Consider the following 13,534-nt stretch of genomic DNA (forward strand, 5'->3'; position numbering starts at 1 on the left):
AGCTTATTTCATCCATTACTGAAAAGTAAGCCCATATTTCTATTCTGTGTATTCTGACTTTAAGTATCTTCATTTATAAGCTTTAATATGTATATTTGATTTTGTCAGTGGGGGCTGCAGAAGTGCTTAAAAATCTCCAGTTGTACTTCTAATTTTGGTCTGGCCTATGCTCCACACAGTGTACCTGCTATATGAATTAATTTGCCTGGTTTGTATTTTTTTTTAGTCACATTTCATTATTTTAAACAAATTCTTTGTAATGTTGGAGGTACTTTAATAAAATACTTCCTGTATTTAATTTGCAAGGGTTTATAGACTGTTTCTACTTTGCCATAAATGTATGGAATTTTATGAAGTCATACATTATGCTAATGACTTGTGTGTATTTGAACATATTGCTTTTGCATGTATAAAAACACTCTTGGCCCATAAGTAGTTAGCCTATTTCCTGAAGATTTTTTGTTGTTGTTTTTACTATTCTGAAATGCTTCCACTATATGTACATATACTTATGTTGCTAGTTTCTTGAATATTTCACAACTATTTTGCTGATCATACCTCTTTTTTCAAGATTCATTTTGTTCCAACAGCTATCTAAGAGATTTAGTCGTTTTGGGTATTTTTAGTACAAACTTCGCAAGTTAGTACAGCATTCCCAGAAACCTCTAGCATCCCTTTGTTTCTGGTTTTGGTAGTGGTGCCATCACTTTGACTTTTTTTCTAAATCTTGTTTCAGTCCTTCTAATGTTAAGATATTTACCCATGTGCTTATTCTTAGTTTATATTTGCTGTTATTTAATTTAAAGTTGAGCCGTATCAGTCTCATGTTGTGTTCTGTTTATGGCCGACCTCGCAATAAAAGAATATCCTAAATGTCACCAGCATTTTCTGAGCTTTCTTCTTTCTGACACTTTCTTCATTTAGCTTTATCTGCCAGCATCCCTAGTTTGCATCTAATACCAAAAACAACTTTGCATTTCACAGCATTAAGGCCAGTTCTTTTGTCGTCACCAATAGGTAATGCTTTGTTTTAGTTTATGTCGACCTTATGTATCTGTCTTACCCTACAGTAGTGGCCATTCTGTTCACTCCATTTGTTTCTTATCAAAACGTAAACTTCGTATTTGCCTCATTTCTTGCTCACCCCTGCTTCTGTGCCTGAAAGCTTCTTTACTTGGAGAATGTATTAGTGGCCATAACATTTTGTCTAAATAGTATAGTCTTTTGGCAGACTATCTAAATCTATAAATAAAGCAGCATTATAATGCAGTATATTTTTGCTGTTCTGTACAATAGTCAAGATGGTTGCGCATCTTTATGACTGATCCTATACACATTTACTTTGCACTTGTACACTGCGAATATTTCACCATGCTCAACTTCTCACATGCTAAATGACCCAGAATGTTAGGTAAATTAAGTTACTGACTAAGTGCTATGATTTGAATGAGGATGTTTTATTTTTATATTCACTACAATTGTTTTGAACCCACTGACTTTACTTGTGTCCTGAATATGTTAGTAATGTGCCCTGAATATGTTAGTAATGTGCCCTGAGTATGTTAGTAATGTGCCCTGAGTATGTTAGTAATGTGCATACTGTTTTCCCTTTAGTACCTTTCAGCCCATGGTGCTTTACAAATATTTTTGCATATCACATTATGCACCCCTGCACTTAACATTTACTAATTCTAAGCTTCTTTTGCCAGCTATTATGTTAAACATACATCTTTAGAAAGTTATTCGTTCTACCATAGTTTCTGCAAAACTGATTCAACTCTGAACACTTTTTCCTTCCTTTCATACTTTTAGCCACACGCAGTACAAGAGGCTTACATTTCAAATGTGCTATGTTTCCTGTCCATCTCAAGGCTTTCTCTCTGTCATTACTATTATTTTTATTACTTATTCTCATTTTATTCTTTATTTTGTACTTTTATTTATTTTTTATTTATTTTACATTTGTTGGCTGGGCTAGTCCAGCTGGATACATTTCCATTTTTAGCAGAGGCCCGGGGAGAAAAGCTCCTCGAGAGTACAGAACAATATTTTACTTAAATCAAAAAATAAAACAATTCAAAGTTTAACAGGTGGAAGTACCATATAAAGTTAAGCTATTTTATGCATGAAAGAACATATTGGAGTAAGTAGTTTAGTAAATAAGGAAATCTGTTCAGTTCAAAACACATTTGATTGTAGTATCTTATGTTAAGTATATATGTTAACATAGTAGGGAGACTGAGAGTCATATTTTGATATAGAAAGAGAGTCCAATCAATTGAAAGGCCAGTTATAATTCTGGTTTTCATTAGGCAGTTAGATTATACAGTAATTAAGACTTGTAACTTAGCGAGAAGAAGACGTGAGAGGTTAGTCTGGGTTCAGACAGGTGCACAGCCAATGTGATTTGAGGTAGATTTTAAGCCTGATTTTAAATTGTGTTAGTGAAGGTAGGGAGGTCAGGTCACTGGGGAGAGAGTTCCAGGTTTTACCCACGGTATTAGAGAACAGAGAGTCCCCTGCCTTATTGTTGGTTTTGCGTATTTGTACTAGTATTTTGCTAGATGAGCATAGGGTCTTAAGGTTGCTGTAGGGGGTGATAAGGTTGGTAAGAATTGGTGTGTTGTTAGGCTGATACAGGATTTTATGGGCAAATGTTAATTGTTTAAATAGAAGTAGATTAGGCAACTCTAGCCAACCTAGTTTTTGATAATTAATACAGTGATGGGTCCTAAATGTAGAGCCTGTCGCAAATCTCGCAGTATTGTTGTAGGAGACAGCCAGTTTGTTCATGTTGTTTTTTGAGAGGTTAGTATATATAGGGGAGGCATAGAGGAGGGTAGAGATTAAGTGGATCTGGGCAATAGTAGATCTTGCTAGTGGGGTAAGAAAGGATTTGATTGTATAGAGGGAGCCTAGTTTTTTTGTTGACTGTTTTTATGGTATTGTTAATGTGGCCTTCAAAGTTAAGGTTATTGTCAATTAGAACCCCTAGGAGTTTTGTGGTAGAGTCGTGGGATATGATGGTTCCATTGTTAGATGTGACAGTAAAGTGTAGAGGTGTGGCCCTGTGGGTGGGTTTGTTTACTCCTTTTGTTTTCTTTTTTTAGTTTTTTTTTTAGATGTGTATTTGTAATTTGACTCACTCTGCATACATCCACAGCTTTGGATAAGGCCATGTATGTTTTCATTTACAAGATTTCAGTAATTTCATATACAGCAAACTGTTTTCAATCTTTAACTCCCTCTCTGTTTCTTTCTTACCAGCGAATCTTGCAAATCCCCTTATTTATTCTTTGGCTTGATTATTTAATACCATGACAAAGTATCTGTAGTTTCAAATGATTCTGTTTCTTAAAAATGACAAACGTCATATTTGTCTAGGTTTACAATAATTCCTGAATTTCTTTCATGTTACTGTTTTTGTCTTTGTCTTTTTATTGAAGGCTAAATGTATTAAATACTTTCACAGCTTCTTCATCTGGGGCATACAGAAATGTGGCACACTAAATTTACTGCTGTTCTGCTTGCAATGAGAAAGAAATAGAATGTCTGGATCTTTAGTGATAGAATTCCTGTTTAATGTAGCTGGACCAACTTTACACAAAATAACACAATATTCTGTGGATTTCTAAAGAGTTATTCCCGTGCAAAATGAAATTGCAACTTTATTTGTAAAATAATTTCCTACTACAAATTATATTTCTGCATTAAAAGTTGTTCACCTCAAATAAACCTATTAACTTCTGACACCATGTAACTTTTGTAATGTTCATCAGGATGTTTACAGATGTGCAGACACTGGATGTGTTATCAGTCTCCATGAGGTCTTTAATATGACTGCCAAATATAGCAAATGAGATTATGTGATATACAGGACTTTGTAACATAGATCCGCTGTGGTGGAGCAGTAGCATTGTTGCCTCACAGCAAGAGGTTCTCCCGTTCGATTCTCGGCTGGAGTGTGGGGAGTGCCTTCTGTGTGGAGTCTGCATGTCCTCCCCCGCAGTCGATGGCGTTCCGAAAGGCATGCGTGAATGGGCGTGCCTTCTTTAAAGGTTGGGCGTCGAGCTGGCAACTCGGCACTGTAAAAAAAATCTACTGCCAATCATTAGTGGACTGGCGTTCTGCTGTGGTGACCCCTAACCGGGAAAAGCCAAAAGACAACAACAACAGGACTTTGTAACATCAAATATACCTATCCAGTATAGCATTAAATGTATTTATTCAGTGGCCTAATGGATAAGGCGTTGACCTCCTAAGCTAGGGATTGTGAGTTTGAGTCCCATCTGGGATTGTGTAATGTGAGCATATCAGAACCAATCTTATTAGCTGTGATTTTAAAAACTTTCATTAAGTTTGATACCCAACAATCTGGCTTCATCAAAGGGAGTTCATGCCTGTTGAACCTAGTTAAAGTCTTCAAGGGGGTTACACAAGATGCTTATGGTGGTTATGCTATTCATACAGATTATCGTGCCCTGCCAAAAGCATTTGATATAATACCTCATCCCAGAACTGTAAAGAAACTGTCATTATTAATCCATCTTATCACTCAAGGTTCAGTCTTTGGCAACTGGCTGAAAAACAGAGCCTACATTATTTTAAGTAGTACTAAGGTATTCAGGGGTCTGTGCTGGGCCCTTTCCAGCTTGGCATCTGCTTCTTTAATCACAAAAATGATAATCAGGACCTCTGGTTAACCAAATTTCCAGATGACAGCAGGCAAGGTGTAATTGTTAAAACACCTTCAAATATCTGCACCCTTCAGAAAGAGCTTATCTTATATATTACTTGGTGTATGGAAAATTGTCTTAAATTGAATGCTTAAAATGCAGTATTGTTTCTTTCAGGAAACCAGTTTTGGAGTGTCAGTGGCTTAACAGGTAGCACACTCACTTTGGTACTGGGAGACCAGAAAGCTGTTTGTTCTATTCCCACTCCAGGTGATTCGATTGCTGACACTGCAGTGCAGCATTAGTGAGTACTAGACTCATGAGTATGTCTGGCTTCAGATGAGATGCTAAAAATGAGATCACATTTGCTTCAGTTGGTAGTAGCTCATGTGAATGTAAGAGATCACACAGCACCTGTTGAAAAGAATAGGGTAATTTCCCCAATGCCCTGGACAAATTTCCCCAGTAATATAAATGCCACCTCAGGTGTTCCCTGAAAAGAGACCAGTAACCTAGTGGGACTAGCCCAGTCAACACAAAATAAGTAAATGAAAGTGAAGTTACCTACAATGTACAAGTGACAGTGCACCTTACAAAACCAAAAGGTAGTCCTCAGGGACCTAAGTAGTTGGGTCAACATTTTCCTCTCAAATTGAGAACTATTGTCAGGAAATCTTTCTACTTGGCCAACTACTAGCCAAATGTATTTCATCTAGATCCATTGATATTGTTTTTCTATATTCAGCACTGATCAGACCCATTATAGAGTACAACATTTCCATTCAGCATATATCTCATATGACATCTCAAGATACAAAAAAAAATCTTTGGTTGTAATAATCTAAAAGTCCTGTTCCTGTGTGCTGTGTCTTACAGATTCCCAAGGGGTGATCTGTGCCTCACTTACTATGCCATAAGAAATGCTTTGGTCCTTGATCTGCTGTATCCCAGTAAGACAAACTGTTCAGCTATCAACATGAAACTTCATCAGTAATAACCAGAAAGCATAGGAAGCATACAGTCATTACTTAATGCCCCCCCCCTTCTCCATAATAAATGTCCTCTGCACACTAAACAGTGTGATATTATGTACTCATTCAGATCAAACCAGGACAACTGATTGGGTGTCCTTAAATTTATTATGGGACTAACTGTCATCTTCCTCCTTGAGAAAAGAAGTAAAGCCTATGGGTGGTGTTAAGGTACCCAAAAACGTTCACACCAGATGGTTCATCAGAGAATAACAATCGCCTTTATTTTAAAGAAAGGCATGTACGGTGGAGACTAGGAAATCAAGGTCTTAGCTCTCAGAACAACAGAATCATACAGTCTTTGTATTTTTTCTGATTAAAACCAACATTGTATAACAATCTAAGAACAACCACCGACATAAATACTGCATCAGTAATTTTCCTAACTAAGATCTCATGACTCCTTGTTTTATGACTTTCCATATTAGGCACAAGTTCCAAATTCCTTTGTAGAACTTTCTACAAAGAACAGAACTTTTTACAGTCAGTTTCTGATATTTGGCAGGAACAAATCATCAGATACATAGTGAAAATGACTCTGGAATCCATGTAGTAATGAAAACATATTAAAATGAAATAGATGCACTAACATTTTTCCACCTCTGTATGTCTAACCCTTCACAGTGGTTATTGGAAAAGCATACATGGGCATTAGACTAAAGTAGCCTTGAAAGTCGTATGAATATGCTGTACCTTTCCTCAAACCTGCAGTGGCCTCTAAGCTGGTCATAATACACAGAGGATTGCAGGTGGTACAACTGCTCTTACAGAAAATAATGTTTATTTGTATTTGTTTCCATTGCTTTTGTTCCCAGTATGTTTCATATTGTTTTGCCAGTTATGCTTGTTGACCAGTTTGAATTTTGTGACATTAGTCAGTTAAATTTTGTAGATATTGACTTTGCTTAGTTATCCTAGACTTGGAATTTCTCAATAAATCTTCTATACAAGCATGTTAGTGCCATGCACAAATTCCTGTTGCATTTCGTTATGTGCAGTTTCACTTCCAAGGTAAATTCATATGTACATTGAGAGAGAGGTATAATGTGTGTGTGTGTGTGTGTGTGTGTGTGTGTGTGTGTGTGTGTGTGTGTGTGTGTGTGTGTGTGTGTGGCACAAGACGCTGCATGCGTACATGCATGTGCGTGCATGCTTGTGTGTGTTTTAAATCCACTTAGGTATGGTAAGAGTTGTTAAACAGATATACAGTAATTACAAGTTTACTTCTATCTCCACTCCCTCTTTCCAGTGAAAGCACTGGAGCTGTCTTTCTTTGCTTACCATAAACTTAAGATGTCCTTCAAGGATGCATCTGCAGTCATAACATATGGGTTGTCCTGCCTCAGGCAGCCCTCGGTCAGCCGGATTCCAAAGTCTGGGTCTGGCCTCGGCTGATGTCGCACTTCACCCGACGTCATAGCTCCTGGGGTATAAAGGCATCAGCCGACGCCATTTTCCTCAGTCTTTCTTGCCAGAAGCTGTTTGCAAGTGCCGGTCGGTCAGATCCAGAGATTTCAGCTACCAAGACTTCTAAAAGCTTGCCTCAGCCGATGTCAGAAAAAGTAAATAATTGTTTAACTTGTGGGAAACAAATACCTCATAAGGATTTCCACTCTTACTGCCTTCCTTGCTTAGGCCCAGACCACGTATCAGCTTGTTTAGCCTGTGCTTCCTTCAACCGACGGACACTTAGACGCCGGTCGGAGTTTGCAGAAGAGTTTTTGGTCCCGCTTTTGCATATAAAATGTCGACTACTCATTTAGCTAAAAACGCAAGGAAAAGGACCGACACTGGCTCCGCGGTTCGGGTTTCGCTCCACCACGGTTTCTGCAAGTAAGTGTCTCGTTTCGCTGAAACCATCCCTCGGTTCTTCCTTCCGGCCGCAGCATGCCTCCAACCGAGGCCACAGAGGCCCCGGCTGAGTCAGCTACAGAAATTCCTACCGGAAGCAGGCACACAAGAATTGTCCGACACCAATGGACATTTCTACTCCTGCACGTAAGCAGCCCCCCTGCTTCTATGTCTATTAAGGCCTTCTCCAGGGCTAAAGCAGCTAAACTTTCCAAGGCCTTACCTACAAAAGCTCCCCCTCACAGACCTTCCTCCAGTTCTCAGATTCTCAGCCTCGCTGAGGAACTTATTTCTTTGATCAGGGATCCCAACCTCACCCAGACAGGGCCTCACAACCCTCCTGAAAAAGGCCTAGGACTGACCCCCCTGAACCTCTTTCCTCTGACTATTCCTCGGATGGATCACATTTATCAGACCATCAGGGAGGCCCATACTCACCTTATGAGGATTCGATGCAGAAGACTCCATTCCTTCTGCCTCCCCAGAAGAATTTTCATTTGGGGAAACACTACATTCAATGAGGGAACATTTCCAAAGGCAGGGTCAGGATTTTTCTGATTCTAGAAAAAGGCTAAGGACTTTTTTACACTTACCACAGCATAGGCCTCTAGCCATACCACCTGTACTATCAGTTGTTGATGATGCATACAATGATGCCTGTTCAGCCCCTGATTCTCTTCCCCCGGCCCCTGCCAAACCTGACAGATATTACAGGGTCCCGGATTCTCACTTCCACTTGTACAAGGCCCACGCTGCAGACCCAGAAACCATTTCTCAGGGCCCCAAGGGTGTAGCAGCTGCCTCCCTCTGAAAGAGAATCAAGAGCATTAGAGAGATGGGTAAAAAGTTTATACATCTGCTACTCTTTCTGCCAGGGCTTTAAACTGTCAATTTCACATGATACAGTACCAGGAATTTTGTTAGATCAGCTGAATAAAAGCTTCCTCTCCTGAACCTTTAGACCGTAAGTCCCTTCAGGAGTTAGTACACAACTTTCAGCAGGTCAGTAATCATTTTTTAAAATGTGACTATGATGCACTGGAGGCTTCATTTAGATCAGCTATGACTGGAGCAGTGATTCGAAGGCATGCCTGGCTAAAAGAGCAATCCTTGCCAGACCATGTTAAGTCTAAACTCCTAGATGCCCCTATGGAGAAACAGAGTTTATTTGGCTCCCCTGCACAGGAGGTACTAAAGAAAGTGGAAGAAAAAGCAAAATCTGTGCAAACCGTCAAGGATTTTCTGCAGGTCCAACCTCCGAGGTTCAGCAGAAATTGGCCTTCAAAGAATTGGTCCTTTCCAGACACCTCCAGAGCACAGAGAGGCAGGAATAGACGCCCAAGAGGCAGAGGTCAATCAAGGGGTGCCAGTGGCAACCTGACAACCAGAGGAGTGCCTCCACAGCTGCGACTGCAACCACTTCCACAGGACAGACACAATGACTTGGCTCTGATTCATACCAGGGAACAATTGGAAGCACCCTTGGGTGGAAAATTAGCTTTATTTTCAAAAAACTGGCATTGCATTACAGGAGACAAATGGACTTTGCAAACAATAGACAAAGGCTACAGGTTTCACTTCCACACTTTACCAAAAAAGAGAGGAATGCCAAACCTTCCACCAAGCCAGAAGTCAGAGGCTCTAAAACAAGTCATCAACTTACTAAGGATGAGAGCAATAGAAAAGGTACCATCTATGGAACAAGGCCAAGGATTTTACTCCAGACTATTCCTTGTACCAGGAAAAGAAACTCAATGGAGGCCTACTGAACACATTGTACCAAAATTCAAGATGCTGACCCTACAGCAACTTCTTCCCATGTTGGGCAAGGAGTCTTGGCTGGTGACTCTAGATCTCAAGGAGGCATACCTGCACCAGATTGCAGAAGACACCTCAGATTTCTTGCAGGATCAGAGCATTATCAATTCTCAGCATTGCCCTTTGGCTTATCTACTGCGCCCAGAGTATTCACGAAATGCCTGGCATCAGTAATTGCACATTGCAGGCTTCAGGGAATTCAAATCTACCCATACCTGGACGACTGCCTAATACAAGCGGACGACAAGGCAAAAATAACAAAGGATTTGACCTATGTCATACAACTGCTGCAAGCCTTGGGATACACAGTCAACATATAGAAGTCAAGACTAGTGCCATCCCAAAGGATAACTTTGGGTGCAGAACTGGACACAATAACTCAGATGGCTTTTCTCACAGAAGAAAAACAAAAACAACTTCCAGTCTACTTCACGACATTGACAAGACAATCTCAGCTTACTGCAAGGAAAGTCCTGCAGGCCCTGGGTTACATGGCATCCTGCGTAATCTTGATCCCACATGCCAGACTGCATATGAGAAAATTACAATGGTACCTAAGAAATGTATGGTCTCAACACAGACACAGTCTAGAAACCATGATACCAATCATTCCACGCCTGAAAAGGAATTCCTGTGGTGGGCTCAGGCGTGCCAGACCAACAGAGGGTTGCCTTTCCACAAACCACAACCAAAGCAGAGCATCACCACGGACGCCTCAGACCTAGGCTGGCATGGAAGACAAGTGTATCCAAGGCCTATGGTCCCAAGACCAGCTGAATCTACACATAAATCTAAAGGAGATGCTGGCAGTGAAGCATGCAATAGAGGCATTCCAATCATTCCTCCAGCAAGGACACCTGCTGATAAGGACGGACAATACCACAGTCATGTGGTACATCAACAAACAGGGAGGCACGATTGATGGCAATGGAGCTGTGGAACCTAGGCCTGAATCTCAACATTCAACTGCAGGCCAGATAAAAGAGAATTCACTAGCAGACAGCTTGCTGAGAACTACGGATGCGATGCTCACGAAATGATGCTGCATCCAGATAAAACCATAACAAAGAAATGGGGAATGCCAGAAATAGACCTGTTCGCCTCCTCACAACCACCAACTGAAAAAATTCTGCTCAAGAGAATACCACCCACAAGCCTGGAGGGTGGACTTCTTTCAGCTGGAAGGCCCTGACAGTTTATGCCTTTCCACCTCTCCCATTGATGTACAAAGTTCTACTGAAGATCAGGAGGAACAGCCAAAGGTAATTCTGATAGCTCCAGACTGGCCAAGGCAACATTGGTATCCGCTACTGAGAAGCATGTCTCAGACGAACCCATGGCCTCTACCTCTATGGCCTTTACTTCTAACACAGAACAACTACAAGACCCTTCATCCAAACTTGAAAACACTGCAGCTAACTGCCTGGAAAATTGCATAAAACAAAACCAACCTGTTTTATCTCAGAGGGTCAAGGACATTATCCTGGAGGCTTGCAGACCCTCCACAAGGAAAACATACTCAGCCAAATGGAAGAGATTCCTCATTTGGAGTGCATCAAAGGGAACAGATGTCAAGCTTGCAAACCTAGCACACATCCTTGAATACTTAGCAGAGCTGTTCCACAATGGCCTGTCCTATTCTTCCATTAAGATTCATGCTTCAGCAATTTCAGCAGAGTACAACATGGATCCTCCTATCTTCTGTAAACCTCTCCTCAGACAATTTCTAAGAGGGATCAAAAATGTAAAACCTCCAAGGAAACCACCTCTGCCTGCATGGGATCTCAATTTTGTGCTGGAAAAATTAACACTTCCCGTTTTGAACCAGCTGCATCAGCAGACTTACAGTTCTTATCTTGGAAAACTGCCTTCCTTCTAGCAATCACTTCAGCAAGAAGGGTATCCGAGTTACAGGCATTAATGGCAGTACAGCCTTTCCTTATCTTTCACCAGGATAGAGTGTCTCTGAGAACCAATCCTACTTTCATGCCAAAGGTGGTATCCAGGGTATCCTTGAACCAAGCTATTCATTTACCTACGCTCTTCCCTAACCCACAGAACAGGGGAAACTACTACACACCTTAGACGCATAGACAACTGCTACTACCTGGACAGAACTAAGACCAGCAGAAAACTGACCAGCTTCTGGTAGCATATGGAACAGGAGTGCAAGGAAAAGCACTTGCGAAACAGACAATTTCAAAATGGATAGGAAATTGCATTCGATTCTGTTACTCTTTTCATGGAAAGACAACTCCTGAAAATATCAGGCCTCACTCCACAAGGGCTACAGCCACCACTACAGCTTTCCTACGAGGAGTGGCTACCAAAGACATTTTAGAAGCCGCTAATTGGAGCTACATTTGCCAAGCATTACAATCTTCCTTTATACTCCAGATCCCGAGCAGGTTTTGCAACTGCAGTTTTACAAGGGATCTTAACTACACCATCTTTATCTTAGTGCCTCCTCCCCCAGTTTGGCTATGGTATTCTACCCATATGTTATGACTGCAGATGCATCCTTGAAGGACATAGTACAGTTTTGTACCTACCATAAATGTAGATGTCCGATAGGTATGCATCTGCAGTCAGGATTACCCACCCTCCTTCCCCTCTGTGGTATTCCTTGGGTGCCCTCTATCAGCTAGCTGGGGGAATCTATTATGGTGTATTTGTTTGTATGTATATATGTATATTTATTCTTGTTTTGTTTGCTACTGTTTGGAATTTTCAACATTTATCCAAATTTAGCCTTCCTAGAGGGCACCTGGCATCTGGGGCAAGAAACACTGAGGAAAATGGCGTCGGCTGATGCCTTTATACCCCAGGAGCTATGACGTCGGGTGAAGTGCGACATCAGCCGAGGCCAGACCCAGACTTTGGAATCCGGCCGACCGAGGGCTGCCTGAGGCAGGACAACCCATATGTTATGACTGCAGATGCATACCTATCGGACATCTACATTTATGGTAGGTACAAAACTGTACTTTTTGGTCACTGTGTTTATATATCTTTAGGCACTTGGTGGTCAGTGATTTTCTACTTCCCTCCCTCTTTGCGCTGGGGAATTCATATACCTTAAAAGTCAGTAAGGCTTTGGATACAGTTTCTGTGCTTTAGATCATGAGTTGTATTCTGAAATTACTCTTGCAGTCGGTACTGCAAGGGATCATGGGTTGCTTAAAGCTACCCAGACCATGGCACTGATCTATGGGGTGGGTTCATCCTGTACCCACATCAGGATCTGCATGATATCAGCTTGTGTGTACTTCCCTACAATCTCCAGGTCTTTCGCATAATTTTGTTAGCAGTTTTCATTGCCTTAAAAGCCATCACTTCTGTATGCATTCTTCATTTTGTAAACAGATTGCTTTTGTGGGCAGTAGAGCATATGAGAGGACTTCACAGTTTATTCTAATTTAATTATATTGACTAGCATTGCACAGAATACCTCTTTCTTTAATACAGTTGCTTGCCTTGCAGCTAGTGTCCTCCTGCAGACCCCAGAGATACCAGCATGACAAGAAGTGATCACCTTTTAGCTACAGTTCCAGATCTTTCCCCCTCCTCATCTTCTCATGACTTGATTAGGGTTTATTTCAGATCTCATGCTCCCAGGCTCCCTCTGAAGGCATATAGTACAGACTCTTCTGGTGGTAGGAGTCGAAGCTTATTTTGTACAGAAGTACACACTGTATATTTTGGTTTCCTACAGCTGTCCAGCTAAAGCCATCTGACCCAACTCACCATCAAAATGATATGCAGTTGAAAATGAACAACAGATTTTAGTCATTTGATAGATCAGCACTGATGTTGACCTGAGTGACAAGAAAATATGGCTTCAGGTCTGATGTAATAACTACAAAGTCAAATGTTGACCTGTAGTCTAAGGTGCCATTATACTGAGCAAACTTATAAGCATCCCTGAGTTCAAACATGGTGCTCCAATCTGTACCTAGAACAAACATCCATAAATCACAGTCTTGCTCATATCAGACAAGCTGTGCCTGCCATTCTCATATCTTCATAAATTTTCTTAATTTCTTAAGCAAGAGCCCTTTTTTTGTAAAGCTCTAAAATCCATAGGCAATAACCTTGTCCAGCATGGCACCCTTGAATTCTGTAAAGACTGAGTTCTGTAAATAGCTGTTAAGTGCA

General features: G+C 40.8%; 1 protein-coding gene across 2 annotated transcripts in view; it reads left to right on the top strand.

Moving 5' to 3' along the window:
• Positions 1-13,534, top strand: part of MDH1 (malate dehydrogenase 1) — a 214,860-nt gene that overhangs the window by 46,642 nt on the left and 154,684 nt on the right. The window lies entirely within an intron of this gene.

Source organism: Protopterus annectens, chromosome 1.part2 (genome assembly GCF_019279795.1).
Source record: "Protopterus annectens isolate FY-2018-M chromosome 1.part2, PAN1.0, whole genome shotgun sequence".
NCBI lineage: Eukaryota > Metazoa > Chordata > Ceratodontiformes > Protopteridae > Protopterus > Protopterus annectens.